At 42.1% G+C, this 17,318-nt stretch overlaps 1 long non-coding RNA gene across 2 annotated transcripts; it reads left to right on the plus strand.

Moving 5' to 3' along the window:
• Positions 1 to 775: 775 nt before the first annotated feature.
• On the plus strand, positions 776 to 16,825 carry LOC135361974 (uncharacterized). Of its 2 annotated transcripts, none has more exons than XR_010406273.1 (2): positions 776 to 6,565; positions 15,026 to 16,825. It is a non-coding gene; the product is annotated as an uncharacterized LOC135361974 (long non-coding RNA). The 2 variants fall into 2 exon arrangements; XR_010406274.1 differs by lacking the exon at positions 776 to 6,565 and adding an exon at positions 8,613 to 12,456.
• Positions 16,826 to 17,318: the final 493 nt, after the last annotated feature.

Below are 17,318 nucleotides of genomic sequence, written 5' to 3' on the forward strand. Positions count from 1 at the left end.
CTTTTTAACAGAAAGGCTGTCCTTTCTCAGACGGTATAAACTTGAAAATGAAAAAGTTGGATTGGAAGGGGCAAGAGGGGAGACCACTTAGGAGTCCAGTGGGCAATGCCACCATTTGGGAGAGACATGAAGTGACAGGAGCTTGGACCAGGGGCATTGCATGGAGCGGAGGTGGTTGGATTCTGGGTATATTTTTGAAAGACAAGCCAATGGACTGGATGTTGGAGGAAAGAGTTGAATCAAGCAGGACTCCAAGGTTTCCGGCTTGGACAACTGGGTGTCTGTCATTCCAGTAGATGGGCGGACAGTTGTTGTGTATAGGTGAGGATCAAGTCTCAATGTCTTTGCTGCTTTGCCATATTTCCAAGTAATAAGAGGTGAGAAAATGAAGCAGAAGCAGTGTTTTTGCTTAAAAGATCTATAACTCAAAAGTGTTGTTTTTCTACTCTGATTAAAGAGAGTTTCAAGTTTACAAAGTGCTTTTATACCCACTTTTTCATTTGACCCTCAACTCCAGAAATGAGAATGGCAGGAATCCTCCTCATTTTACAAATGAGAAAACTGGGATGCAGAGAGGGGAAGTCCAAAGGCTGGAATGGAAGGTGTGTCCTTTCCTGGGTCAGAAGGGAGCTGTTAAAACTGACCCTTGTCTTTCCTGGGCGACATGTTTGCTTTTGTTTACCTTTGACGTACAACTGGCTAAGTTTTTTCCCTCTTTAATATTACACGCAAACATCATTTTATATTTTATTTTATTTTTGTTTTTGTTTTTGTTTTTTTAAAGATTTTATTTATTTATTTGAGAGAGAGAGAGCACATGAGAGGGGGGAGGGTCAGGAGGGCCAGAGGGAGAAGCAGACTCCCTGCTGAGCAGGGAGCCCGATGCGGGACTCGATCCCGGGACTCCAGGATCATGACCTGAGCCGAAGGCAGTCGCTTAACCAACTGAACCACCCAGGCGCCCCATTTTATATTTTAAAATATCTTCCTATTATTTTAGTATTTTCATAACAAAAAAAACAGACAGTAATTTGAGTTGTTTGCTTATTTTTAGATGATCGCACGTAAGTGCTTTGAATCATCTCTAAAAGCTTATTTCCACAGCACATAACAAAATTAATTAAATTGCCTTTTGAAGCAGGGCTGCTTTGTTTCCCACTGAAACGATGACTCATGAGGTCTGAGTGAGTCTCATTTATATTCCTCCTTCAGCAAGTAATTTAAATGTGAGTTATATAGAAAGGAAAAGGAAGAAAGAACAAGGAGAACACAAACAGAACTATCCCTTGCTTACCTCTTTGACGAGTTATCAGTTATCCTGGATGTGGCGTTACATAGGTGGAACCTGCCGTATTTTGTTGGTACCAGAAATTCCTATTGACAGCAGCATTGATAACTGACAGCTACGTGTCTTGGGTTGTGTAAGTGGGTCAGGGAAGGTAGAGTTTGGCACAATACAAGGGAACACTTTCTGATCCGCTGACATGCCCAGCACTGGTACCTTCTGGGTTGGGTGGCAGTGAGCTTCTTGATGCATGGGTATGAGAAGAGAAGGCTGCTTGGTTGGAGGCGTGGGGGTAGAGGAGTTTTTATTTAACAGCCAATCTGAACCATGGGAGACTGGGACAAGGTAGGTTTGAGTATGTTGTGGCATCGATGATGGAGCATATCCTGAAGTAAATGCTTACTTTGACAGTCACTTTTATTTTATAATTAGGAACTTTTCAGCAGTTGGAAACATAGCACTTAGCACATGACAGGCATGTGATGAACGTTTACTGAATGCTCACCTACAGGGATTGGGAAGAGGAGGAATGGCTGAATGAATGAAGTAAATGCTTATTTTGACAGTCACTTTTTTTTTTTAAAGATTTTTTATTTATTTATCTGAGAGAGAGAATGGGAGACAGAGAGCATGAGAGGGGGAGGATCAGAGGGAGAAGCAGACTCCCCGCTGAGCAGGGAGTCCGATGCGGGACCTGATCCTGGGACTCCAGGATCATGACCTGAGCCGAAGGCAGTCGCCCAACCAACTGAGCCACCCAGGCGCCCCTTGACAGTCACTTTTATTTTATAATTAGGAACTTTTCAGCAGTTGGAAACATAGCACTTAGCACATGACAGGCATGTGATGAACGTTTACTGAATGCTCATCTACAGGGATTGGGAAAAGGAGGAATGGCTGAATGAATGGGCTCGTGCATGACCAAGTATGGAGGAAGGAACTGCAATAGGAAGGATTTGAGATGCCTTTATGTGGACTTCGAAGACTGGTTTTGAACTAAAGGGAACTTGGAGCCTGCATTCTGTGTGAACACTGTGGCTTAGCCACAAACCTGTGTTCTTTGAGTTACGGCCAAGTGAGCATTTCATCTGGTGGTTCTTCTGGTGGCAGTGGGCATTGGGAGATTGTCCAAACAGGCTTTTTGGTTTTTTTTGTTTGATTTTCCAGAAAGCCAGCAAAGTAGGTCCATTGAAATATATTGCTGTTCCCCTCCTAGCTATCCCACCACCCTCAAGGGCCCCCACCAACACACAGATTGGACTTTAATGCCAACAGCTGAAATGCAGCCAGTTCATATTCTTGCTTTTTGTTGAGACATACTTTGTTCCTTACTCCAGTGATTTTGCTAGCAATTTTGCTGATAGAAAGGGAAGGAGGACCCACAGAGAATGTGGGCAGATGGCTTATAGAGGTGGCACAGTTTGCTCAATTTGTTTTATAAAACAATAGGCAATTATAAACTCCTACTCAGAGATGTATTTCTCCTTGATTTTCAGAAATACAGGGGTGAATATTGCCCAGGGACTGAAGCTAGATGAAGGTGATTTGGGTCCATTTTAATGTTTTCCATTCTCAAGAGATGTGTCTCATGGGAAAGCAATAACATTAGGGAAAGTATATTGTGAGTTTTGAGGGACGCTTTTGGCTAATTCCCATAATCACTCTGTGCCTTTATGTCCTCATAAGTAAGTGGAGACAACACCCGCCCGTTGTATGGCTTTGGGCAAAGGCCAGCCAGATGAGACCTGTTGTTTTGTGCACTGCACAGTTGAATTCAAGGTGCCCTTATTTAGATTATTACTCCTATTTGCTGATTAATGGTGCTTATTTTAAAACTGATTCTGGAAGAAGCATCCAAACAAAATAACAGTCCGCTCCCATTGTTAGCATGGTCTGCTTTGTGAAATCACAGATTCTACTCAAAGGCTACATTCCACAGAAAATAACTGCAATTTAAACATATGAGCCTCTAATGGAACCACCTTCCAGTCTGCACCTATTTCATCCCTCTTCCCGCCACAACACAATGACCTCCTGAGCTGTTTGCTAACAACATTTATTAACCGCAGGCCTGGAGACAGACAAAACCAAGTCAGAATGCTTTACTAGGCCCAACACTCAGATGATGAGCAGAAACCTTTCTCTATATAATTTCCATTGGTCAATGCTCAAGCAGACTCTAAAAGAAACCCACCATTTTCTATACCTACAGAAAACATTTCTTCCCAAGAGAGTGTTCAGATCTTTCCTCCTCCATCTGTGTCTTCTGGCTAACACCTCCCTGTTTGCCTTGCACATATTTTCTTCTACACAGCTGCTGAGTCCAGTGCATTGGTCTTCACCTAGGGAACTCGAGTGGTGCACCTCACTGCCACCAAAGGCCAAGTCAGGGTATATAACTGCTACCAAATATTGGGGATTAGCTATAGAAGTTCCAGAAAGACCTTCTTATCATTCAAAGTCCAACATTCTTTCTTACCAACGTACCTACAAATGGTAAATAAAAAAATGATTCATAATATAGTAACTATCCCCTCATTATTCCTTAATCTTTTATTAATCTCCCTTATTATGAATTAGGGGAATATGCTAAAAAAGAAGATATCGCTCTTTCTGTCTCTATAACAAACAACAGTAATTATCTGGTGGAATGCATCCCCCTTCTCTGCAGGGAATTACCATTTGCTTCAGGACTGAACAAAATGAGAAAGTATGACATCACTGAATCCACTTTTAAAATTAATATGAAGCGCTTGTCATGAAAATGTAGATCTTCCCAACGGGGAAAAAATATGACTAGTATCAACTGAATCAGAAATATGAAAGTGTCAGGCTGTCATTTACCTGAGCAATTTGTCTTGGTCCTGTACAAGGGAGCCTTGGAGGCAATTGGCAGTTGCGAAAAGAAACACAAAGACAAACAAGACCCCAAAATCAAAACTTTAAAAACCAAAGAGTTGCCACCCAAATTTTTAGTAGCTATCCATATTTTCACTGACTTCTTATCTGAGTATGGAACCAACAAAGCTGCAGAAGAGATCATAGAATCTTAGAACTCAATGAGTCCAGAAGTTTCTTAACATTCTTTTTCTTTTTAAAAAACAACATCTTTTCCTACTAAAATTTAACATGGAAGGCCATCATGGGAAATTTTCGTGAGCACAGCTGTCCTGGTTGAAGTGCATGCACATGGACTGGGGGACTGAGGGATGTTCTCTCACATCCACTGTACCCATGTGCGGCCCCTAAGCACCTTTCCAGGAAGCTCATGGCCTTGAGGAGTTTGGAAACAAGACCAGTCCATCCTACACTCCTCTGGTGATAAAGGGCGCAGAGTCTCAGAGCTGGACCTGAGGCAGGCCTGAGGTCACCTAGGCAAACCAGAGCCATTGGAGAGCTGAGTCCTCCAAGCCAGGCCTGTGCACCCCATGTGGGGAGCCTGAACTGAGCTGTGGAAATCTCCTCACACCTACCTTTATTCTTGGCCCCTTTACCTGAGGAAAATTTGCCTGGCTACCAAAGAGTATTGCTATCATTAGCCAGCTCCACATTTCAGTTGTTAAGAAACTTCCTTGCTCTGTTGTTAATGTGGATCCAGTCAGAACTGAGTTTTAGGCATGAAAAGTCTGTGGTCCTTTTGTCCTTGATTAATTTAGTGACATTCTAGAAAGGAAGCTGAGAAGCTTGAAACATCCTTGCTCATTAATAATATACTTTTCCTTTTGGTAATATAAACATAATTCAAGACCCGATTAAAATGTCCCAATTTTTTGTCAGTAAGGAAAGAACCTTTATAACTCAACTTTGCCATATGTTCTTGTCCCAAGTGCTTGTCATCTCGATTAAATTGCTCATAACTGTATGCAATGTAGAAGCTTTGGCAGAGTTGGGCAGCCATAGTTCAGAGCCTGATCTGATCTGTTTGCATGAGTGGTGGTAAAGGAGTTGACTTGGATACTGGATCATGTGCTATTTGTAGTGCATTTCTGAGATATTATTAGTCAAATTCAGTTGATCTCTGCTTCAACTCACGTGGGTGGCCTGCCATCATTTAATTGATGAAACCTGGGACAGAGCTGAAGGCTATCAAACTGATGCTCAGGTTAAATTTGTGGGTCAGTCTACTGTCTTGAAACCGAACAGCAGGATTAATAACATCCCTCCAGTTCAGTTCTCTTGCTAAGAGCCACTAAATAGATAATGTGCGATGGCCTCGCCTCAAGTCTGGAGCCATTCCAGAGGAAAGTGCCAGAGTCTGGACCAGAAGCACAGTGGACTCACCCCACACCATCCGTGGAGCCTCGCAGAGTCCTAATGGGTCCCAACCCGTACATACCAGTTAATTGGCTATAGGTGAGCAGTGTTCACTTTCATTCAGCAAATCACACTGAGTGCATGTGATTTGCCAGGCCCTGTATGTGGCAACGGGGATGTGGAGACACGTAAGACATGATGTCCCCTGAACGTAGTGGAGGGGTGAGAGGACAGAGGCATAGACAGGCAGGCCAATACTATTTAGAAAGTGAATCAAAGGAGGCTTGGACAGGGTGCTTTGAGTGCGTGAAAAGGAAGCAACTAACTCAGGCTGGACGGTGAGAACAGCACCCTCAGGGACTAGGGGAAGCTTCTGGGAGGAGGGGATGCTCAAGCTGTCTTTTATAAAAATGAAAACATATCATTTTTTCCCCTATGATCAGAGGATATGTATTTGTTGTAGGAAACAATTACTACTTCCAAAAAACAACAATAAAAATCACTGTAACACCACTACCAGAGGTAAGCACTGCTTACATTTGAAGCATGTCCTTTCAGTCTCTCTATCATCTAGGTCTATACACAAATGCTTTAAAAATGTTCTCAGATAGTGAGCAGCTGATTTGTTACTTCGTTTTTTTTAAAAAAAGCCTAACAATACACAATGAATATTTTTTCATGTCACTAAATATTCTTCGCCATAATATTGCATTGCATGAGGTCCCTAATTTACTTAATTCTTTATTATGGGAATTTAGTTGTTGCAAAATTTTCACTATTATTAACTATGACGAAATCCTTACACTTAAATTTTTTACACATCTATAATTATTTCCTTAGGACAGATCCCTAGAATGAAAATCACTGGGTCAGAGGTTATACACATTTGAGGCTAAATACCAGCCAGCGTCCAAGACAGCCCCAGTGATCCTTGCTGCCTGATACTCATTCACACCTTTGTGTGGCCCCCTCTCATAAGAAATAGGGCTATCCTGTAAGGCCAATAGGATATTGCAGAAGTGACAGGTATGTACTTCTTTTTAAAAAGTTAAATAAAATTTTGAGATATTTTTCTTTTTCCTTTTTTGTAGCTGTATTGAGGCATAATTAACAAATTAAAATTGCATGTATTTAAGGTGTACAGTTTGATGCTTTGATATATGTATACATTGTGTGTATCATTGTGTGATCACCAAAATCAAGCTGATTAACACTTTCATCACTTTACATAGTGTGTGCATGTATGTGGGTATGTGCATGTGTGTGTGTGGGGGGGGGAGTCACTTAAGATCTCCCCTCTTAGCAGGTTCCAAATATACAATGAAGTATTGTTAATTGTAGTCACACTGCTGTGTATTAGTTCTCCAGAACTATTCATCTTGCATAACTGAAATTTTATATCCTTTGACTGTCACCTCCTCGTTTCTCCCAACCCAACCCCCATCCCCTGGCAACCACCATTCTACTGTCTGCTTCTATAAATTTAACTTATTTTATTTTATTTTTAAGATTTTATTTATTTATTTGACAGAGAGAGCACGCACACGTAGGCAGAGTGGCAGGCAGAGGGAAAGGGAGAAGGAGACTCCCCACTGAGCAGGGAGCCTGATGTGGGACTCGATCCTAGGACACTGGGATCATGACCTGAGCCAAAGGCAGACGCTTAACCGACTGAGCCACCCAGGCACCCCTAAATTTAACTATTTTAGATTCTACATATAAGTGAGATCATGTGGTACTTGTCTTTCTGTGTCTGTATTATTTCACTTGGTATAATGTCCTCCAGATTCATCCATGTTGTTACAAATGGCAGGATTTCCTTGCTCTCGAAGGCTGCATGATATTCCACTGTATATATAAGGTATGTACTTCTGAGACTAGGTCATACACAACATTGCCACTCTGCCTTGCTCTCTTGGGTTACTTATTCTGGGGGAAGCCAACACTGTGTCATGAGGCCACTCAAGCAGTACTATGGGGGTCCATATGGTATAGAACTGAGGCCTCCTGCCAACCGCCAGCACCAACTTGCCAGCCATGTGAGTGAATCACCTTGGAAGCAGGTCCTCCAGTCTCATAAGCCTTAAGATGACTGTAGTCCCTGCAGACATCTTGACAAAGAGACCCCGAGCCAGAAGCACCCAGGTGAGCCACTCCTAAATTCCTGACCCATGAAAACTGTGAGATAATAATTATTGTTTCTGCAAACTGGTTAGTTTGGGAGCAATTTGTTATGCAGCAATAGATAGCTAATGCAGTATATATCACTTTTGCTCTATTTTTTTTTAAATTTCTTTGATTTTTTCAGTGAGGTTTATTTTTTCAAAATCCTATTGACCATTTTATTTTCCTTCTCTTATGTTTTTCGAATTGTATGTTTAGGTTGTTGGGTTTTTTCTATTTAAGATCTATTATATTAAGAATATTTTTTGCCTGTCATAAACCCAATATTTCCCCTCAGTGTTTATTTTCCTGAAGTGAGGTACAAAGGCACAAGGCAAGATTGAATGGTGGGGAGAGGCCATGAGATGGCAGGCAGAGGAGCATCATGGGACATGTGGGGAAGTTGCAGGAGGTAGATGAGAATAATGAGGGAGACAGGAGTGTTAGGAAATTAGACCAGTACTTCTCAAACTAAGTGTTCATGACAATCACATGGAAATCTGCTTTAAAAGGCCAATTCAGGAAGGCAATGAGTGGACCACACTCTGAATAGTGAGGATTTAGAGAGATAGTTAGGAGATATTTGTGGAGGAAATCTTAGAAAACAGCAACAAGTGAAAAGGAAAAGTTAAAATCACCAGTACGCCCATGATTCAGAGACAACTCTATGATACACCGAGCAGCTGACCACTATCCTAAAGGGGACAGAGAGGCATGGATATCACAATATATATATTTTTTGAAGGTGATGCTAACAAAGTTTGTTGTCAGCCTGACTGCACTGTGAGAGTGAGGAAAGGGAGGACATCGGGTTTCTGGAGCAGGTAGCTGAAATGGTGATGACCAGGGGAGAGGCAGGTGTTTTGCGGGGGCTGGGGAGAGAAGCCTGCTTGAGACCTTCACTATACTGGAGGTGCTTGCCAGGATATTGAGGGGGTGGGACGATGCCCAGTTGGTAGTTGGTGGGTCTGGAGCTCAGGAGACAGGGTAAGCCTACAGTGTAGTAGACTTCGGAAAGAAGAGCATGTACCACGGTGGAGAGGTAAAGCTTGGGTATTTCTGAGCTGCCCAGGGTGACTTTATAGCTTATGGGAGAGGAGGATCCAGGACACAGCCTCTGAGCCCAGGCTTTACAGGGCAGGTAGAGGAAGGGGAGTCCAGGAAGACGACCAAGAGGGATGAGAACCAGAGTGTGTGGCTTCACATAAGTGTCCAAGGATGTTTCAAGAGCCACTAGGATCAGGGCTGAAAAGTGGCTGTTCCTCTGCATCCAGCTGGGGTTAGGGCTAGAGGGAGAGAGACCAACATGGACGGCATGCAGCTGGGCTGGGAGGTAGGGAGAGATGAGTGAGAAACAGCAGTGGCTGGGCAATGGAAGAGGGAGATTCCATGTATCTTAGAATTCAAGGATTCATTTTTCTCTGAGCTTTGGTAATATAAAGACGGCATGATGGATTTCTCAGAGAATAGACTAAATATTTTTTGCAAGATTAATAAGATTAGAAACTGTGAGCTTTAACTCTGTGCCAAGTGATATGTGCATAGATGCTAATTTTTACTCTTCCAGTACCTTGGGAATTATAGCCTCCTTTAAAAATGAAACTAAGGGTCAGAGAAGTCAAGCAGCATGTCCAAGGTCACACAGCCGGTCTGTGGCAGAGCTGAAGTTTGGGTCTAGTTATGGCTGAGATCTAAGATCCCTGCTCAACTTTTCTCCTCGGCTTCTGGGGCTCTGGAGTCTTCTGGCTTTCCTCTTACTACAGTGGCTGCTGCTTCTTCCTCTCCTTTGACAGTTTCTCCTCATCTACTCTTCAGGTTAGAGGACCATAAAGCTTCTTCCTCAGCATCCTCACTTCCCTCCTCTCCACTCATTGCCTTTCTGATCTTACTCAAAATCATGGCCTTAAAAACCATGTATGTGCTCCTTCCAGATTTACATTTCCAGCCTGTGCCTCTCCCTTGAACCTCAGACTTGTACACCCAACTGTGAATTTTGCATAGCCTTAACTTGATATTGCTTTCTCCTACCCTAAATCTAATTCACCAACAAACTCTGTCCATATTTCCTTCTAAATATAGCCACTTCTCACTATCATCATGGCTTCCACCCCAGTCCTACTCATCATTGTCGTCGTCGTCATCATCATCATCTCTTGCTGGAATCACTACAGTAGACTCTTGCCTGCTTTCTCTGCTTCTGCCCTTGTCCCATTTGATACATTCTCTGTACAGTTGCTAAGTTGATGTTCTAAGAGTAAAACTTAGATCATGTTACTCTTCTTCCCAAAACTCTTACATAGGGTAAACCCAAAAGTCCTGCATAATCTTCCTCCTATCCCCATCTCCTACTCTGTCCCCCTTGCGCTTAATGAACAGAGTTGGGAGAGGGGATACAATTTGCTTCAAAAAGATGTAAGGCCCATGTAGTGTAACATCAGACGTGAATGAAAGAAAAGACTGGTTTTGGGTACAAAGACAGGCATTGTTTTTAATTTTTTTATTGTTATGTTAATCCCCATACATTACATCATTAGTTTTAGATGTAGTGTTCCATGACTCATTGTTTGTGCATAACATCCAGTGCTCCATGCAGAACGTGCCCTCCTCAATACCCATCACCAGGCTAACCCATCCTCCCACCCCCCTCCCCTCTAGAACCTTCAGTTAGTTTTTTAGAGTCCATCGTCTCTCATGGTTCGTCTACCCCTCCGATTTCCCCCCCTTCATTCTTCCCCTCCCGCTATCTTCTTTTTTTCTTTCTTAACATATATTGCATTGTTTCAGAGGTACAGATCTGAGATTCAACACTCTTGCACAATTCACAGCGCTTACCAGAGCACATACCCTCCCCAGTGTCTATCACCCAGTCACCCCATCCTTCCCACCCCACCCCCCACTCCAGCAACCCTCAGTTTGTTTCCTGCAATTAAGAATTCCTCATATCAGTGAGATCATATGATACATGTCTTTCTCTGTTTGACTTATTTCGCTCAGCATAATACCCTCCAGTTCCATCCACGTCATTGCAAATGGCAAGATCTCATTCCTTTTGATGGCTGCATGATATTCCATTGTATATATATATACACCACATCTTCTTTATCCGTTCATCAAAGACAGGCATTGTTATACTGAGCTTGGGTGTGTTGTAATTTTTGCTTGCTTGTTTGGTATTGTTTTGAGTCTTAATCCCTTAGGATGTGCCACAGAAAACTGTAATGATCAAATATAGGCTATGAACACAAAAATCAGAGGGTCACTTGTCTTGATTACAATATTCTTGAAACTAATAAAAAAAACCAGTGGCAATTGTAGACTGATAGAATCTAGGATCAACTACTCCAATGCCCCCTCATTTTGTAGATTGGGGAGTGACTAAGAGAAATTACCTTGTGCATATCACCCAGACCATACAGCCCCATCCTGCCTTCTTTTGAGCAGTGTTGACTGGCAGTTGTGATGAAGGCTCGAGCAATTGTGTTTTGAGGACTCAGTAAAGTATTCTGTGAAGGATTTTCTGAATTTCAATGATCTTGAAGATGGGTTCACTGTTTTCTAATTTCACATGGAGTTGAAGTATTTATTTTAGAGGGTAAGTACTCTAATCATCTACAATATGCTCTACGAGAGGTTTTGATTTAAGGCTTGTAAGTTGATTTCTGCCAAGGTGGTATTTTGAAATCAATACATTATTTCTAGTGCTAGTAGAACATAGGGCTATATCTGTGTGCTCTGCTGTCATGTGAAGTTTAAAAGCTCCTAATGGGTCAACAGATTTTGAGCGAAATAGAAACCATTTAAAACTTTATGCAAAAATGGGTCAGAAAATAAAGTCATAATAGTAACTTGAAAGTGATTATAGATCCACAAGACTGAATGGGCTAAAATCGCGGGTACACATCTAATTATGGTGTGCTACCTTTCAGCTTTTAATATAGAACTTTCAGTTGTTATGCAAGAAACTCCACTTGCATTTTGGGAGAAAATTACACACCTGACTGACCCAGGTCACATTAATCCACACATGTTAGTGAGAAGCCTGGGCTGCTGTAGAATCTGCAAAGCAGTACAGTGCACTTCCCACCCGAGGAAAGAGTCAGACATGTGCAAGTACGGGTGACCCTAGAACAACGTGGGTCCACGTATATGTGTGATTTTCCGATAAACACAGGACAGTACTATAAATGTATTTTATCTTCCTTACGACTTTCTTAACATTTTCTTTTCTCTAGCTTACCTTACTGTAAGAATACATTATAGAATACACATAATATATAAAGTATGTATTAATTCACTGTTTATGTTATTGGCAAGGCTGCCAGTCACCAGCAACCATTAATAGTTCAGTTTTGGGGGAGTAAAAAGTTATACTCAGATTTTCAACTGTACGGGGATCGAAGCCCCTAACCCCCATGTTGTTCAAGGATCAAGGAGTATTCTGGAAGTGCCTGCTCTGTGTCCTAGCACTTTGTGACAATGTGTGGGTGTCAAAGTGGGAGTCATGCTTGGTCTGGTAGGAAGACATGAACCAGAAGGCATGACTAGGTCTGCAGTCAAGTTTGAGACAAAGAGAGTATGGGCTCTGGAGCAAGAGAGCCTTGAGTTCAAATCCTGCCTCTACCATGTCATAGCCATAAACTTGGGTAATTATTCTAACTTTTCTGAGCCTCGGTTTTCTCATCTGTCAGGTGGGGTTAATAATTGTGGCCACTGTGGTGAGGATGATGTGAGTCCCTGCACTTAGTGTGCACTGAGTAAGTGTTGGTTATTTCCTTCCCTTCTCTTGTTTACCTCCTGTGCATGGTATAGGACTGACATTCAGAATAAGGCGGTTAATGGGTATCTTTTCATCTCAACCCTGAGGAAGGGGAAATCAATGTGTCTTGAGTACTGGGCTGGAAATGACAAAGGAGACTGCACAGATGAGGTAGGAATAGATAAGGTTGACACACTCAGAGGAAGCAAAGACAGCTCATAGTTCAGAGTTTCCCAATTATTTTTCACAGAAAGACCTTCTTAGAAAATTATAATATTGTATGGTACATTGGAGTTGCGCAAAGAAGGCTGTTCACAGGTTGATCCCCTGCCCCAGGCTCTGCCAGCCTGTGATTAATTTGTAGCACACTGGCTGGGAAGCTGTGGTATAGAGAACTTAAAGGTTCAGTGACCTGCACCAGCCCCCTTAAATCCTTTTTGGAATGAGGCAGGGGGTGAACAAATGGGACCTCAGTCAGTCAGTCTCCTACACTTGGCTTTGCAGCAGCCAAAGATGGCTGGTGGCAGTTTCCTGAGGTGCAGTGCCAGGGAGTGCGGAGAGGAGGTCACATGTACACAAGGAGTAAAGGCCAAATGGGTGGATATCTTTGGCGCCCTCCCCTTGCTTTCCTGCCTTCTGTAGGTTAGCTCATTGCACTGGCCACCAAAGTTCTCTCTGCATAGGCTGTGGCGCTTTGTGTATCAGCACTCAATATGTATGTGTTGAGTTGGATTGAACACATAAGGCTGCTGGCCAAAGACTCTGCCCTGCAAGTTTAGGCTAGTGCCCTGGACAGATGCAAGTGTGATGGGAGGGAAGCCTCTGAGCTGGCCACTTCTCTGTTCTTCTTTATCCTTGTCTCCAGGCCTTGCTCATTGAGCCCAAAATTCACTCCCCAACACGACTTTCTAGTTAGAGTTACACTTGGTCCAAGTGACCTCCCCAACTAAAAATAATCCAGTGGCCACGTTTTTAAAGCCAGACCTTATATTAAAAAAAGTAAAACGTGGACATTCTGACACCTGCTACATCGTGGATAAACATTGAGGACATTATGCTCAGTGAAATAAGGCAGTCACAAAAGGACAAAGACTGTGATTCTACTTAGGTGTGTTGCCTGGAGCAGTCAGATTCACAGAGACAGAAAGTAGGATGGTGATTGCCAGGGGCTGGGGAGGGAGAGGGAGGAATTACTGTCCAGTGGGGCAGAGTTTCAGTTTAGGAAGTTAAAAAAGTTCTGGAGATGGATGGGGATGATGGCTGCACAACAGCGCGAATGTATGTAAATACTTGAACAAACCCAGATGACTAGAAAATATCTATGGCATATATTGCATTGTGTTATGTCATCAAGGAAGGGATGCATGAAAAATACAATTCATAGAAAATTCAGCTATATCTTTGAAGGTTAAGCAGTGACTAAAGGGGATATTATTATTTTGAAGAATACTCTTCTTGATATTTGATATGCTTCTCTTCTCATACATTTCAAAACACAAGCTATTTACAATCCTTCTCATCTGATGGGGTGCAGTAAAGTGTGACTTTGAAATACTGTCAGTTTCAACAAATGCAGAAACAGATAAGTTAATGTTTATTGATATTGAGAGCATCAGTAGCTTGCTGTGGGTGTGCACATTTCCACAAATTATAAAAGGCACCAACTATTATCATCACTAATGTTTTGTAAGATAGAGGCTGATTCAAAACAATTATTAAAAAGATAAATATCAGTATTCTGTTGCAGTTCATGAAAATATTACTGTATTGCCCTTATGTCATTCAGTTCACTGTGGACCCCTGGAATCTTTGAAAAGGCAGGGACTACAAAAGAAATATTTGGGGGTTAGTGGGTTAAATTAATTGTGCAAAGAGTTAGTTAGTAAAAGAGTCAGGATTAGAATCTCATTGTTTCTACAGCCCTGTATTTTTTTTTTTTTAATTTATAGCTTTTGGTTCTTGGAATGGACATGAAGTATTATCATCACAGCTAAGACTTACTATATGTTCCATGAGGAATATAATTAAACTACAGTGTGTTAGTCTATGATTGGCAAGTGAGATAGAGTAAGATTAAATTGATATTTTATATGAATCCACTTGACACTCAAGAAACTGCCAATCATGAAACTATAAATGTAGATTTATATTGTTGGACTTTGGGGACCAATTTGAGTCATACTTACAAATGTATTAATTCTACTTCATTGCCTTTATATTCCATCCCTGTTGCTTAAAATAGCAATGCACTGCCTATACAAATTAAAATGAGCTGCAAAAAAAAAAAAAAAAAACAATGCGAATGTATGTAATGTCACTGACTGTCACATTGAAAAATGGTTAAGATGGTAACTTTTATGTCATGTGTATTTCACCACAACTTATAAAGAGACTAATGTGCAGACCTCAGTAAGAGAAAACTTCATGAAGTTTAAGCAATAAATTTGATCTTCGTTTTATTATTAAAAGAGGAAGCTCAGTGTATGTTCAAGTTACTATAATTTTCAGTCACATTTTGTAATGAGCTGAGTCACTTCTATTTCCTCCTTCCGTCTTCTCTCTTTCAGTTTTGAAATGGATTTAAAAGTACTTGGACTCACTGTCAGGCCTCGGACACCAGGAATGGATGAGGGCCGGAAGGAGGACAGACAACAAGAGGAGGAGAAATGTGGCCAGGAGTACCACTCACTCACCATCAGAGGAAGCCCTCGGGGAGGGGCTCTTGCTCTGTGGGTTAATCCTTGGGAGAGGATACTCCTTATGCTATCTTCCCCATGGCTTCTGCCTTAGGCTTCTGGCTCTTCCTGAGAACTGGGTTGTGGCCTTAACTGAGCCACTGACCTGTGAATTTGGACCAGTCCCTTACGGGACTGCATGGTCTCTTGGGGCCCCTGTAGCCCTGTCAATGTACTGGTCTAAGCCTCCAAGTCTCTTACCAGCAGTAGGTCCCACAATGTAGGAGCGGTGCTTTCCCTGGGCCAGATTACATGTTTGACAGGTGCTACAGGTTGAATTGTGTCTGCCTCTGTCCCCTCCCCCACCAAAAAAATGATATGTTGAAATCCAAACCTCAGAATGTGACTTTATTTGGAGATAGTGTTTTTATAGAGGTAATCAAGTTAAAATGAAATCATTAGTGTGGGCCCTAATCTAATAAAAGGGGAAAATTGGACACAGACACAGACATGCATACAGGGAGAGCAGCACCATGTGAAGACACGGAGAGAAGATGGCCGTCTGCAAGCCATGGAGAGAAGCCTGGAATATATCCTTCCCTCACAGCCCTCAGAAGGAACCAACCCTGCTGACATCTGGATCTGGGGCTTTTAGCCTCCAGACTGAGACCAAAAAAAAAAAAAAATCTGCTATTGAAACCATCTAGTTTGTTGGTACTTTTTAATTTTTATAACAGCTCTAGAAAATTAATACAGCGGGTAAAGCAGATTTTCCCCAGATTTCCTTCACTGGCAGCTGACAGTGTGACATATGGCCATTCCTAGTTACTTAGGTCCCCCCGAGAATTCCTTTCACCTCACTTCCCAGAGCAGGCGTCAGAGGCTCCAGGGAGAGAGCCACTGTCTCAGTGGTCACTCCTGTCTCTTCCTAACAGGCAGGTTCTAGAAGTGGAAGGAGAGAGAAGGCTGGTGATGAAGGGTTTCTTTATCAGAAGGCTTTAAGTACCTTTCCTGGAACAGGGACTGCATCAAGTGTCCTTGCCTCAAGGACTCATCACCAGAGCCTACCTGGGAGAGGGAAACTTTTCTGATTTACATAGCCCCTCTTAATGCATTCTTGTCACTTAAAAGGAAAGTAAACTTCAGTGCTGAGGTACTAGGCTTAGTCATATGGCCTCTCAGCGCTCTCTAATCAGTATCACTTTGCCATCGCTAAGGTTTCTGTAAGTCCATCAACAGCCTCTCACCTCCTCTCAGTTCATTATCTCATATAGTTAGAGGACCTATTATGGGAAATACGTACTGTCATCAGCAGCTTAGACATAAATTTATGCTGCGTATGTAGTTGGTCAAAGTGCCTCTACTCAGCTCATCACGATTTTTCCACTAGGACCAAGGAAATTGCTGTCTGATTATTCTCTCCAGCCCCATCAGTTAAGGAGTCTTGTCTAATCCAGTGTCTAAAGACTTGACCAAAATAGGTTTTTGTCTAAAAAGATTGATCCTGAAAAATGAGATAAAGGGCTGTTCAAAGTGGTTTAGGGGAACAAACTTCATTTCATCAAAGTACACTGTCTTCCTCAACAAATCCTTTTTGGTTTAATTTCTCTGAATTTGTGCAAAACGTATAGCAGCTGTGGTAGCAAAGATGTTGTACTGGAAATTAAATCAAATGCGTTGATTTTCTACTGAGATCCTGGCATTTTTTTCATAAAGGTTTTTGCTTTTTTTTTTTTTTTATTTCAAAGAACTGTTACAGGGAAGCAGCAAGATGAACATTGAACAAGAAATTACCCAATTCTGTGTTTCCTAAGTTGTTATGTCCTCAACAGGTCACTCCTCTTCTCTCTTTACACTCTATCCTAGGCCATCTTCTCCACACCCATTGCCAAACACATTTCTCCAGGCCAGACCTCTCCTGTGAATGCCAAATTTTAGATCCACATGCCTCTTGGACTCCTCCACTCAGTTGTCCCTCAGACTCCTCAAACTCATCCTGTACAGGCAAGTGAAAAAGTGAAAACCACCATCATCTTATTCCACCGAAATTTGCTTCCTCTTCACTACCTGCCATCTCAGGGAGTGGCACCCATTGATTGGCCAAAACTGCAACTCCTCCTTCAGTTCCCGTCCTCCATGACTTTCCCTTCGGTCCCCATATCAGTAGCCTAATCTTTTAACTCAA

Source organism: Mirounga angustirostris, unplaced genomic scaffold, assembly GCF_029215605.1.
Source record: "Mirounga angustirostris isolate CCGP_5_RB_7025 unplaced genomic scaffold, mMirAng1.0.hap1 SCAF_11, whole genome shotgun sequence".
Lineage (NCBI taxonomy): Eukaryota > Metazoa > Chordata > Mammalia > Carnivora > Phocidae > Mirounga > Mirounga angustirostris.